Here is a 12,607-nt window from a genome sequence, read left to right on the forward strand (position 1 = left end):
CCCATGAAGCTGAGCTTCACTGTCGCCTCCTGCTGAAGCCTGCTGAAGTATTTCTAAGAATGCTGTCCCTGAAGCCTATTTTGTTGTGTGGGGGAAAATTATGATCTTGGTCCTCTGGCAACGCCTGCCTGTGTTCTTGAAAATGACGCTGATATAATAGTTGGACTCCAGGCCCGATGAGACAGCAGGAACAGAAGCTGTAGGGACTCAATTTAAATTTAACATAGTACAGTTTTCAAATGGAAAAGACACATAGGTGACATCAGAAGAGCACAGGACAAGAGCAGAGCCCCTATTTAAGTAAAAATCACCTTATTTTGGTGGTAATCTTTCTCCAACATGTCATCTCCTTGAAATGAGATGCAGGAAGACAAGGAAAGGTGGAATCTGGTTGAAAATAAGCCTAGGCCCAGCACCAAAGCTCCGTGGGCCCAGAGGTGCTGCAGTAAAAATCTGTACCACAGATAGCACAGCTCACATGCTCAACACACTTAGGGACATTATTCTCCCCTGTATTTGATGTGTCTCCTTAATGAAAACATGCAAATGTCCCCTTTATAACGTAAAACCCCCAGAGACATGTGCTAAGAAATAGCCTAAGAGTCCTACTAGGATCATTAACAAGTATCTGGATTCACTTTCAATTTCTTCTCTTTTTTTATTTTTATTTTCTTTTTTTAATTTTTTTATTAATTACACTTTATTCACTTTGTATCTCCCATAAGCCCCACCCTCCTCCCTTCCCGATCACACTCTCCCTCCCCCTTCTTTATGCATGTTTCTCCCCAAGTCCACTGATGGGGGAGGTCCTCCTCTCCTTCCTTCTGATCTTAGTCTATCAGGTCTCATCAGGAGTGGCTGCATTGTCATCTTCTGTGGCCTGGTAAGGCTGCTTCCCCCTCAGGGGGAGGTGATCAAAGAGCAGGCCAATCAAATTATGTCAGAGGCAGTCCCTCTTCCCATTACTATGTAACCCACTTGAACACTAAACTGCCATGGGCTACATCTGTGCAGGGGTTCTAGGTTATCTCCATGCCTGGTACCACTTTCTACTTCTAATGTGTGTCTGGGGATGCAGATGAGGGTCTCTCTCCCCTACACATGTGACCTGCACTTTGCTTAGGACATGGCAGAAGCAAGCACAACGAGCCAATCATATCTGGACAATCTTTCCCTCTTCTTCTGGTCAAATAGGCATTCATATATGCCCTGCTCACTTCTCTCCATAGTTAACAGCATTTAGATATGAGATTTTTTTATTATGGTTATGCATGATAAAAAGCTTCAAACTCTGCTAATCTCAGCCTTTGCTCTCAATTAACCCACAGTCCAGGTAACTTAGGCAAATGTTGATATTGGTGACCCTTGTGTGAACCCATAGGCAGTTTTGTCTTCTGTTTTCTATTGTGACTACAGATATTTCATAGAAACCAATGCACTTCCCTGCTACTGTGCTATACCAATAAAAGATGAGAAGAAGAGAGACCCACAGCTGTAGTGGTTCTTAAAGTCAAGAAGTCTCAGAGACACCCAGACCCACTGTCCTGGTTTTCAAGCTGTGTATTTAGAGCCCCCTCAGAAGCTTTTATGTTTGAGGTATATAGCCAACCCATCTGTTCCTTTTACCTTGCCTCCCAGTTTTCCCTTCTTTGGTTTGGAATCATCATTTTCACTCAGCCTCTATCCCGCAGAACAAATTTTCCTTTTAGTCTACCAACCAAGAAAACTCAGACTCAAAGCTTCTTTCCTTATAATAGTGACAGTTGAAAGACCTACAACTGAGTGTTTTGTGTCCAGAATGAAAGGTGAGCTCAATTCTAACTCAGTCATGTCATTTGTCCAGGTGGGTCACGTTGTCTCTAAGAGCTAAAGGCTGGAGTCAGCACTGCATGCGGTTAGGTGAGCAGGCTTGGAGAGAGGTGGGGAAGGAGGGAGAGAAAGAGAGAGAGGTGTTAGTGGTTTCTCAGCAAAGTGGGTTAGATAGCCAGTATAGATTCTGGACAAAGTTGAAGTGACAAGTGGCTGCCAGCTCAGACACTGTCCCTGGAGCAGGAGGTAGGATGTGAACAGTTCTCCAGTCTTCACTCTCCTTCAGCCACAGCACAGCTGTTTTCTTAAGAACCTGTTTTACATACTGGGATTCTGGGTTAGATGTAATTTGAAGAAAGATACTTATAACTTTCTTTTAATCCAGACTATTTAGAAACCAGAAGTTTTACTTCAACTTCCTCAGTTGTGAACTTTCAGATTCCCCAACATGCTATTGGCTTTTTCTCAGCCATTTGGGTAGTCAGTAGAAAAATCTTGATGCTTAATTTCACAGACATTTTACCAATCCATGCATATTGAATATCTATTGTGTAAGGTCATGTTCAAGCTGCTGCAAAGAAATGCAGACATAAGTGTCTCACAGTATTCAAAACAACTCGGAACGTACAGGGGTAAATATCTCACAACAAAAATGACTTGTAAGCTATGAAGAAATGTCCACACAGAAAATTTACCAGGAAAAAAAGGTAGGCAAATCTGTGTTTTCTGAAAATGTCAACAGAAGTATCTCAACGAGAAATTTCTACCCTTCTAAAGGGTGGGTGTGTCCCCTCCCCTTGACCCTGAGGGGCTTGTACACCTCAAGCAGATAGAAAGCAACAGACCTTTTGAAACTAGGTTAGAAAAGCAGAACCCTTTCTTTCTTCTCTGGTTCCTCTCTTCTCTTTCTCCCCCTCTCTCTATTTTCTTCCATCTCTTTCTCTCCCCCAAACTTCTCCCCGCAGCTCTCAATCTTTGGGTCTCACTTTGCCTCTCTATCTCTAGCTCTCTCTTCTGATACTCACCTTGGAAACTGATCTACCTTGTGTGAGGAAAAAGCTCAGACCATCTCATAAGATGGGGCAGCTTGGAGAGGAACTGTGCCCCTGGCAGGCAGCAAGCACCAGGAGCCAGACACTCAATGGATGAGCCTTGCTACTAAGGCTTTCCCTGGCTTAAAAGCCTTTCACCTCAGGCTTCAATGCTGTATGGAGCAGAGGCAATCCATAACCACTATGTCCACATTACTGACCCAAAGGATATGTGAGCATCATAAATAGTTATTTTTGCCAGAAAAATGTAGAGTAACTCTGTCTGGGTCTTCATAGATGTTGTGATGGCATCATGGACACTAGGTGCTGGAGGTCCCAGAATGTTTTTTTTTCTTCTATCCTAGTCTTCACAGAATAATTATGGTTTTTTAGACTGATCACAATATCAATTCCTTAAGCTCTGTGGTCAGGACAGAAGTAAGCATATGACCCAAATATACCTGAATAGAGTCCTTCATGAAATATACGTGTGTGTGTGTGTGTGTGTGTGTGTGTTTTCAAGAGAGAGAGATTTAAGTTAGGAGATGTAAAAATTAAGTACTAATTCCAGGGGCAACTCTTCAAACAGGTAAGCCACCCCAATATTCTTCCCAACTGCCAAACCAATAGTTTTCCTTCCCTGCACATTGTGTTACTATCTTTTCCTTCCAAGAGATCTGGCTAATTTGAAAGGGTTTGAACAAGACATGGTGTTTGATCCAGGGCTTGGCAGATGGAAAGCACAGGTGCCCTGTCTGGGGAAAGAGCTCTGGAAAGGGTGGCCGTATGACTGTTTTAGCACAGTCAGGAGTCATCACCAGCTCTCAGTCCTTTAGTCAGAGAACTCGGGTGTGCTTCCTTAAATCACAGCTTCCTCACTCATGAAATAAGTCACCCAGCACTGACAGTGCAGAGTTGTGGGGATTAGATGACATCACTCTCCATGGCAGAGAACCAAAAGTGCTTGGGAATGTAGTCCCCAAAGTTTGCCCCTCCCCTCTGCCTGTGGTCTCACTCTCACTCATTACTTCCTTGTCTCAATCTGGTCTCTCTCCTTCTCTTACCAGCATCCCTTGGGAGCAGCTCTATAACAAATTCCTTGAACACAAATCCTGGTCTCAGGTCTGCTTCAGGAAGACAGTTTTCTAGGGCAGCTGGACAGAGGATTTTATGGATGTCCTACAGAAAATAATTTTGAAAATCCCCATAGGCATCTGGGCTCTGCTATTTGCTGGGATGTATGTTTCCTTCCTTTTTCTTCCCTGCTGGAAAGCCTGGCGTTAGTGGCTCACCCTCCTATTCCATCCTCTCCTCGTTTTCAGATTCTCAGCCTTGATTTGACAGGACATTTCTGCATCATCAATCATTTGAATTTCCTGATCAAGTTCTGTCTTTGCAACTAACAGAACTCAAGGCCTTGGGCCTGCTTCTCCCGAAGCAGGTCAGGGGGCTCCTTGTCATAAAAATGTGATGGGGGGTCTTTCCTTTTACTCTCAGTGACTGTGCACATCACACACTATTCTCCCTGAGCAGAATTATCCTTACAGACTAATCTTTCACCCTCCCACCTTACATAAGTATAGTCTGTACCCATCTACCTTATCTCGGTCTGTCCATCTACAGAGGGTAGCATAAGCCAGTTGTAGTGGCACACACCTTTAATCCCAGCACTCTGGAAGGCAGAAGCAGGCAGATCTCTGTGAGTTTGAGGCCATCCAGGTTTACAAAGTGAGTCCAGGATAGCCAAGGCTACATAAAGAAACTCTGTCTCAAAAAACCAAAAGGAAAAAAAAAAAGAGGATAGCATAAATATTTTCTTATTTGTTTGTGACAACTGTTTTTCTAAAAACATTCAATGTCTCCACACTTAGAAAATCCAGGTGGGGCATTGGGGTGATCTGAAAATCAATATTTTGGGTGTGGGAGAAGACTTCACCACCAGGAGAGTGGAGTGAGTAGGAGGAGGCAATGTGGAGGCCCCAAAGTTCTTTTGTCCCCAGACACTGTAACTCATGAGTAACCTCCCTCACACCCCTGACCTGTTTGCCCCAGAAGTTCTGTTCGAGGCAGCTTGAGCTATACCTACCACAGCATGTTTCTGAACCCCTTCATGGGAAGCCACTAATGAGCATTTTCCTACACAAAGCCTCCGATAGATATTACCACTGGTAATTTATTACGCTCCTCCTGCAGGGAGCACACACAGTTCTTGCTAGCAATGGACTAATTAAAAACTTCCCTGCCATGTACAACCTCAATTGTGTTGCGGGGGGAGGGGGAATGAACAATACCTCACTGCTAATTTTTCAGGGGAAAAGGAATTATAATGATTTCTAAAAATAAAACAAAGAGAAGTTGTGGAAGCCTGATTTATGTTGCTTAAGGAGACAACAGTGGGTTCTTGGTGGACTGTGGTGAGTAATGAGAGCACTTGGTATTTGTGGAGAATAGATTGAACTTCTCACTCTCATCTCTGACATGACACGGTTCAACCGTCACAAAGGTCAGGATTGATATTCCTGGTTGTAAAGAAGAACCAAGTTGAAAGGTGACTTCATCCTTATTTATATAAACTTATATAACCCCAACAGCCCGAGATTTTTCTAGGCTGTAGTTTTTTTTGTTTGTTTTTTTTTAATACATAGGTTTTTGTTTTAATAGATTATTATCTATCATGTGAGCCACTAACATTCTCCCAACTATGATCCAGGGTAGCCTGGAGTCTCTGAAATTTTACACTAGCTGATGCTGCTCACCTTGGCTTGACCTCTGGACTTAAAGGCTGGTTTGGGGCTAGTGAGTTTGTTGGTAAGCCTGATGACCTGAACTTGATCCCTGGGCCCCATGTCGCAGAAGAACAGAAATGTCACCTGTCCTTTGACCTCCTCATATGCGCCATGGTACATACATACACCATGTAAAAAGTAATTTATCAGCTGGATGATGCGGGAATGATTTCAGGTGATGGGAACAAAGGCAAGCATTTGCAGTAAAAGGAAATTGCTTTTTATTTTTGCTAAAGATAGATGAACCTAAAAGAGTCAGTGCCCAGGAGAGAAAAAACAGAGCTCAGAGACTGTACTCCACCAGCATGAGAGGAGCTTGGAGTGCTGGAAAGAGGTGATATTTACATTTTAGAAAGATCACACATGTGGGCACCATAGTATAGGTGGACCAACAATGGGAGGACAGCTCTAGTCAGAGGTGCCAGATGAAGCTGGGTGGTGGCTGGTGAATGACAGCACAGAGCAGAGAGAGCTCTGCAATGCTTAGCCAGCGGGGATTTGTTGTGTGAAGTGAAGGGAATGAACAGCAAGGCTTCTGGTAAGCAGTTTGTGTGTGTGTGTGTGTGTGTGTGTGTGTGTGTGTGTGTGTGTGTCTGTGTGTGTCTGTGTGTGTGTGTAGGGCATGGGTTTAGATTGGAAGTGTTGTTAATTGGCTTCCAGGCAGTCTTCTGGAGATGGCTCCTTAGTATTTCGAGATACAGGTCTGAAACAGCACTGACAAGGTAGAAAGACAGTGTAGCCATCAAATGTTAATTAACACAAAATGGCGTGTGCTGCAAGATGCACACAAGGAACAGTGTGGGGTGACCTTGACGTCACTGACCTCAGATGTGTAGCCATTATTCATCTTTATAAATTTTTGGCAAGTGATGTAATAGAAAGCAAATCTATCTACAAATTAGGCATCTGCCTTAAGCAATGGTGCTCAGGTATTTCTGAAAGTGTGATGGTAAATATTCACATCCTTCAGCTTAAGAACAAACAACACAAGAAGTGGGACGGCCCCTGCTTTAATCTGCATTCGGGCGATTAGAAAGTATTGCTGACCAGGAGCTACAGCAGAAGGTTAGGAGAAAACAGTGGGGTGCACTCTAACCATAGCAACAAGGTTGGAGACAGCTCCATCCACAGAGCTCCAAGGCTCATAGGAATGTTTGTTCCCATGAGCCCTTGCAACCAAGCACCAGCACAGTGTTGCTTAATTCTGAATAATAGACTGAATGCTTTTGGTGCTCAGAAGAAAAGGGTGTTGATGCCAGTAAAGGACACATTTATTTCTTTATAAGGACAAGGCACAGGCTCTCAGGACTTTTTGACAAATTCTGCTTTTCCACATCTTTATTATACACTGGTATACAATTTTCCAAAGCCTCTGGTGTTCCACAGAATGTATGTGGGTTTTGTTTTTGTTATTGTTGTTTTTTGTTTTGTTTTCTTTTGAGCTATGGCTTAGAATTTATGCCAGTTCCTTCTAATATGAAGTAGAAGCCATTTTTGCTTGGAGCTACTTGATGGTGTGGAAACATGCTCAGTGAGCTCACTGCAGTCACTGTCAGGATAAAGGTGTGGTGAGACTCCATGATGGCACTGCCAGATAAGCTGGAGCCTCCTAGCTTCAGTGAGCTCACACCCCACACTCAGGCATTTCTCTTTTGACATGGTTTTATGAATAGAGACTGTCAATGCCTAAGGTCATTCACAATAGGGCTCTGATTCTCGACAGAAACTATCCTAGACAGCTGACTTCTGGCAAGTTTCTGATGAGCAGGTGCCATAACGAAGCCACGCTTTGTGGCTTTGTGAAACTGCTCTTTCCAGACAGTGCTAAGGTGATGATATGAAACCAGTTCTGTCCTAACCTCTGGTCATTTGTTTCCCAGGGGATAGTCAGATGCACAGTGGCATGAGCCATTCTATCAGATGGGCTGTGTACAAATTTCTAAGCACCTTCTGTCACTCTAACCCATGGAGGAGGAAATATAAACTCAGCTTTTGTTTGGAGTCATTTAGGGCTCATTTAGTACACTCATTAGGCCAGCACTTCTTAAGCTATTGATTATTTGTTTAGACAAAAGTACTCTGTTGTTAATAAAGCATAGAGGTTTGTTAAAGATTTCCATTTTACTCTGTCAATTAAAACTTGTCTTCTACCTCACACCCAAATTCTGTTGGACATATTGCATGGAAGATGGAAGAGTCTGATCTTACAGTTGCTCTAATAGAAATTGAGCACCATTCACAACCTCTTCTTGTGTCTGTTAGCACTGTGTAACACCCTTAATGCCATTTCTTTGTGCTATTGTTTCTTATTTTACTCAAGTAAAGGAGGAAGAAACAGATAAATCTTGACTGTAACAATGAGTGGTTTCTGTGGCATCACTCTTTGAAGAAGAGGAACATTCAGGGGAAATGGGAACCTCCTATCTCTGACCTCATCCCCATTCTCCAGAGGTACATTCCCAAGTGTATTAGTCAGCACTATATAGCTCTAACAAAGCACCCAGGGCAATTGGGTACTCCTCCTTAGCAGTAAAGGTTTATTTTGGCTCACAGTTCTAGAGGTCCTGCTCCCCAAATTGGAGTACCCAAACTTTGAGTCTCTGCTGACAGCAGCATATTATGCACAGTACATCTTGAGCTCAAAAGCAAAACTGGAGAAGAAGAGACGTTGGTCCCACAATCCTAAGGCCCCACTGAGCTAAGAACCTCTCACTTTAGGCTCTAATTCCCTAAGGTTCTCCCACCACCATCAGTGCTACCCTGAGGACCAAACTGTTAACACCTGGTCCTTTGGGGACACCAACATACCATAGCACCTTCCCCCTCCCATCACCACTCAACCCTTGTCCTCCAGGACTGGCCCAAGCAGTGGACTAGATCATCACTAAACTGCATTGTGTCATGAGTCTTTAAATCACAGGTCTGCATTCACTACTGATGGCATGCAGTGTTTCCTCAAATGGGGAAGTTTGTGTGCAGTCACTTTGATGGGAGACAGACATCACAAATACTAGAATCATGCATGTGGTGTGTTGTAGTGCTTGCCATGACTCTACACAAGGAAGACTTCTCCAGTCCCTATTCCATCAGTGTTTGCTGACAGACTCAGATGCAGCCTAGGTTAGAATTATCAGAGCAGATTCTGGTTCCTCCTCATTGCCTTCAAATGCCAGATGGGTGGGACTGCCCTGTGGTGGTAACTATCTCAAGGGTCTTTTGTGACACTTGACTACCAGGCCATGTGATTTAATGGGTCTGACCCTGTACCAGTTCTGGAGGTGTAGCCTAAGCTTACCAGTCAACTGAGTCCATCCCTATGGCTAAATGATTAGTTCTTGAATGGGTACATGCTTATGACTCAATGATAATAAAACCTTGGTGACTGTTGTTGCTGTTTTTATTTTGTTAATATTTGGCAAAGAAAAACCTCTACTTTCAGAGTATACTTAGCCTTGGAAGATAGGAGTCTGAAGCTGAGACTGGCTGTCATATAGACCCTGAAAGCAATGGCAGCCCAGACTTAGAGAATAGTGAAGAAATGCTTACATCATTGACTCTGGATAAACCTATATGCAGGTTTCAGAGATGCCCCAAGCATGCTCACTGTGTGATAAACAGGTTCCCTTTTATAACTGGAACTGAAATCCCGACCCGCCTTTCACATGCGGGTCTACATTGCTTGTTTTCCTCCACTTGACTTCAATCTTCTTACAGTCACTCTCGCATCCTTCCAGTGTCTTCCCAGCACCATTAATTTGGGTTTGATTACCACCCCAAAAGGATTTGATGAATGAATAAAATGATATATATGAAATTTGTTTGTTGACTCTGTTGCCTTACACATATATGTATCTAAGTTCTCATGTATTTCTTCTTGGTGTCTTTCTCTGAGATCAGCATGCAGGCAATGGCTTGCTCACCCAGCTTGGCTTTTGCATTTGTCCTTATTCTGGCTTTGAACTGAAGTGATCTGTTATATTATTCCTAATAATCTCCCCCAGGAGACTGAGTTTCTGCAATAAAACCCTTTTCAATTGCCTTGCTGGGTCTCGGTGCACATGGCAGGTGTTTGATTGTTTGCGTAAGCTCCTTCCTCCTCCTCAGCCCTCCCAAAGGCTTCCCTTTGCTGCTAAGGATTTGCAAGCCTGGCAGAATTTCCAGGAAACTGAATCCCAGTTTCCTGGGATTCAAAGGGGCCTCCAAGGGTACAGAATATTGGTAATTTTCAGTTAGAAACAATTCAAAGAGCACCTACTGTGTGCCAGGGATTTTCTCTACAGACTCACGTTCTTGCGATGTTCACAGACAAGCAACTCTAAGGCACCTGCTAGGCCTCCATACAGGGGAAGTATGGCTGATTAAGAGTACACATGGAGTTCTCAGACTGGTAAGGGTCAGGGAAACTTAGAAGAAATGATATTGATGATGTATGAAGGGAAAGGAGAAGGTGGGCAGGAAATGAGCAAGTAAAATAGTCTCCAGCCAAAGGGAATGGCCAGAAGTTGCAGACTATGAACCAGAGTTCAGTGACATGGTGCTGTCAGCTGTAGAGAGAGTGTAGAGGAGCTCCCATTTTGAGTGCTTCGCTTGTGTGTCTTCCATAGCTTACCAGGCCATACCTTTGTCTGCCTGCTTGATGGGGTTCTTGATTTCACGTCATGTCACAATGTCAGATCATGCTGTGTACAACCATCTCAGTTTGATTTCTATTGCTGTGATAAGCACTATGACCAAAAGCAACCCAAGGAGGAAAAAAAAATATTATTTCAGCTTATTGTTATAGCCTCAAAGTCAGGGCAGCAACTCCAGACCAGAAATGAAGCAGAGACCAAGGAAGAATGCTATGCACTGTCTTACTGCCTTGGCTTGCTCACTTTACTCTCCTATCCAATCCAGGACCACCTGCCCAGGAATGCCACTTACCACAGTGGGTTGGGCTCTTCCATATCAACCATTAGTCTAAAAATATGTCTCACATACTTGCCAAAAGGATGGAGACATTTTCTCAATTGAGATCCCTTCCTCCAAGATGACCCTAGTTTGTGTCACTTTGACAAAAATCTAGCCAACATGGCGACTGAAATGAAATGAAGGCTTGGTGCACTTCCCACTTGTCTTCTTCAGTGTGGTCACTTTGTAGAGGGATGCCAAACCCTGACAGCTGTAGAGACAGGCCAGCCAAATGATTATAACCATCTCATTGGATGATTATAACCATCTCAAGGATGGTTCTGGCTGTTTTCACAGGAAAAAAAAAAAATCTATGGGAGAAGAAAAACCTGAGGGCTAGAAGTGGTACAGAGTAAGGATTAAGAGTGGGTTAAGTTTGCCTCTGGGCTCATTCATCAAGTAACAGACTATTACCTCTACACTTGAAAGCTTTGCAAACAAGAGAGTGCAATAGGCAGAAAGGAGCTTGGCAACCTTGGAGTTATATGATTAATACTCTTCAATGATAGGCACTGTTGTAATCTCTGAACAAAACCTAGGAGGCATCATTTCCCCTTTCTCCACTAGGGGTGCCATTCCTAAATTCCAGTTTAGGTGGTAACAAAAGCCTCTGGCCAGGCTTTCAAATCTCTGGGCCAGAGGGCTGCAACAGAGGCCCCTGGACCCAGAGGCAAACCAGAAATAGCTTCCTATGTGAATATCTTTCTTAAAGCTTCATATTTTATTTTTAAATTTAGACAAAATTTGTATCGTTTCATAGCGCATTCATGTTTACTTCATTAAAATGGTTTTAAATTATTTGCCCTTGAATAAAACCTTCATTTCGGAGACATGCTAGTAGTTTTATAAAGAAATGCTAAAACTACAGAACACTTCAGGAATTCGTGTCATCATTGTGTGAGGGCTATGCTAACCTTCTGTGCATTGTTCCCATTTAGTGTTTGCGCTGCTGAAATGAGCAGGAGAGGCTGCCTGAATCATGGGCTTCTTATGACTCTTGGTAAACTATCTTGTACACATTCCTCACACTAAGAAACACTGTTTTAGATATTGTGATATGGGTTATTTGGCATGTAACCTTGAACAGATCTCATCTCTTTTTTAAGCCTGGGGTTTTTTGTTTTGTTTTGTTTTTTTATCTAAACTATGAAAATTGCAAAACCTCCATGACAGCAATAGCGTGACAATTAAGTGAAATAATATATATGAAGTGGCTGAGCCATGGTAAGCCTTCCAGAAATGCCAACACTTATATTGTCCCTAGGAAGATTTCTGTCAGCTTTGCTGCTCTAGAATGCTGTGATTCTGAATCAGCTGGTGGAGAAGATGGGACATGTGCTACCGGGGATTTTGAGGATGAATAGTACTACTAGGGCACACACAAATGACATTGGCAATAGGAAACACTGTATGCAGTGGAGATGTGGTGTGGTTGTAGGGCTTCTGATAGTCTGCATTCCACTTCTAGGTCCCCCTGAAAGGTGAAAATTGTAAGTCATGTGATTTTCAGTGTCCTTCCGACTGAGCCCTCTTATGGTATGGCAGCTTCAGTGAGTCCTTAGCAGAGAAAGTCAAAACGGCTGTGCTGAAAGGCCTGACAGCCACCCCTCCTCCTGGCTCACCTTCAGTTTTGTAGCTGAAAAGATTCAAGCTACAGTTACTGCCTATGCTGAGGTCTAAGGATGTGTAATAGCAGGCTTGGGAATTTTTGGATTAAATTCCAGATAACCAAGGGATGCCAGATGACAAATCAGCAGAAAACATAAAATATTATTTAAGCATTATTTTAAATATTCAGTCACTTTCTGGATAGAAACCCCTCTAATCATCAGACAGGGGAAGCTGTTGTCAACCCAGTGTGGCCTATTTGCTCAGGGATTTTTTTTAATAATAATTTTTATTTTTTATATTAATCATAGGTTATTTACTTTGTATTCCAGGTATAGCCCCCTCCATCATTCCCTCTCAATCCCATCATTCCTTCCTCATCTCCTCCCTGCTCCTTTACAAGTCCACTGATAGGGGAAGACC

The 12,607-nt window shown here is 43.1% G+C and overlaps 1 non-coding gene across 1 annotated transcript; it reads right to left on the minus strand.

Annotated features, from left to right (window-relative positions):
- Positions 1-11,434: 11,434 nt before the first annotated feature.
- Positions 11,435-11,537, minus strand: LOC132656668 (U6 spliceosomal RNA). The gene has a single exon (XR_009594384.1). It is a non-coding gene; the product is annotated as a U6 spliceosomal RNA (small nuclear RNA).
- Positions 11,538-12,607: the final 1,070 nt, after the last annotated feature.

Source organism: Meriones unguiculatus, chromosome 9 (genome assembly GCF_030254825.1).
Source record: "Meriones unguiculatus strain TT.TT164.6M chromosome 9, Bangor_MerUng_6.1, whole genome shotgun sequence".
Classification (NCBI taxonomy): Eukaryota; Metazoa; Chordata; class Mammalia; order Rodentia; family Muridae; genus Meriones; species Meriones unguiculatus.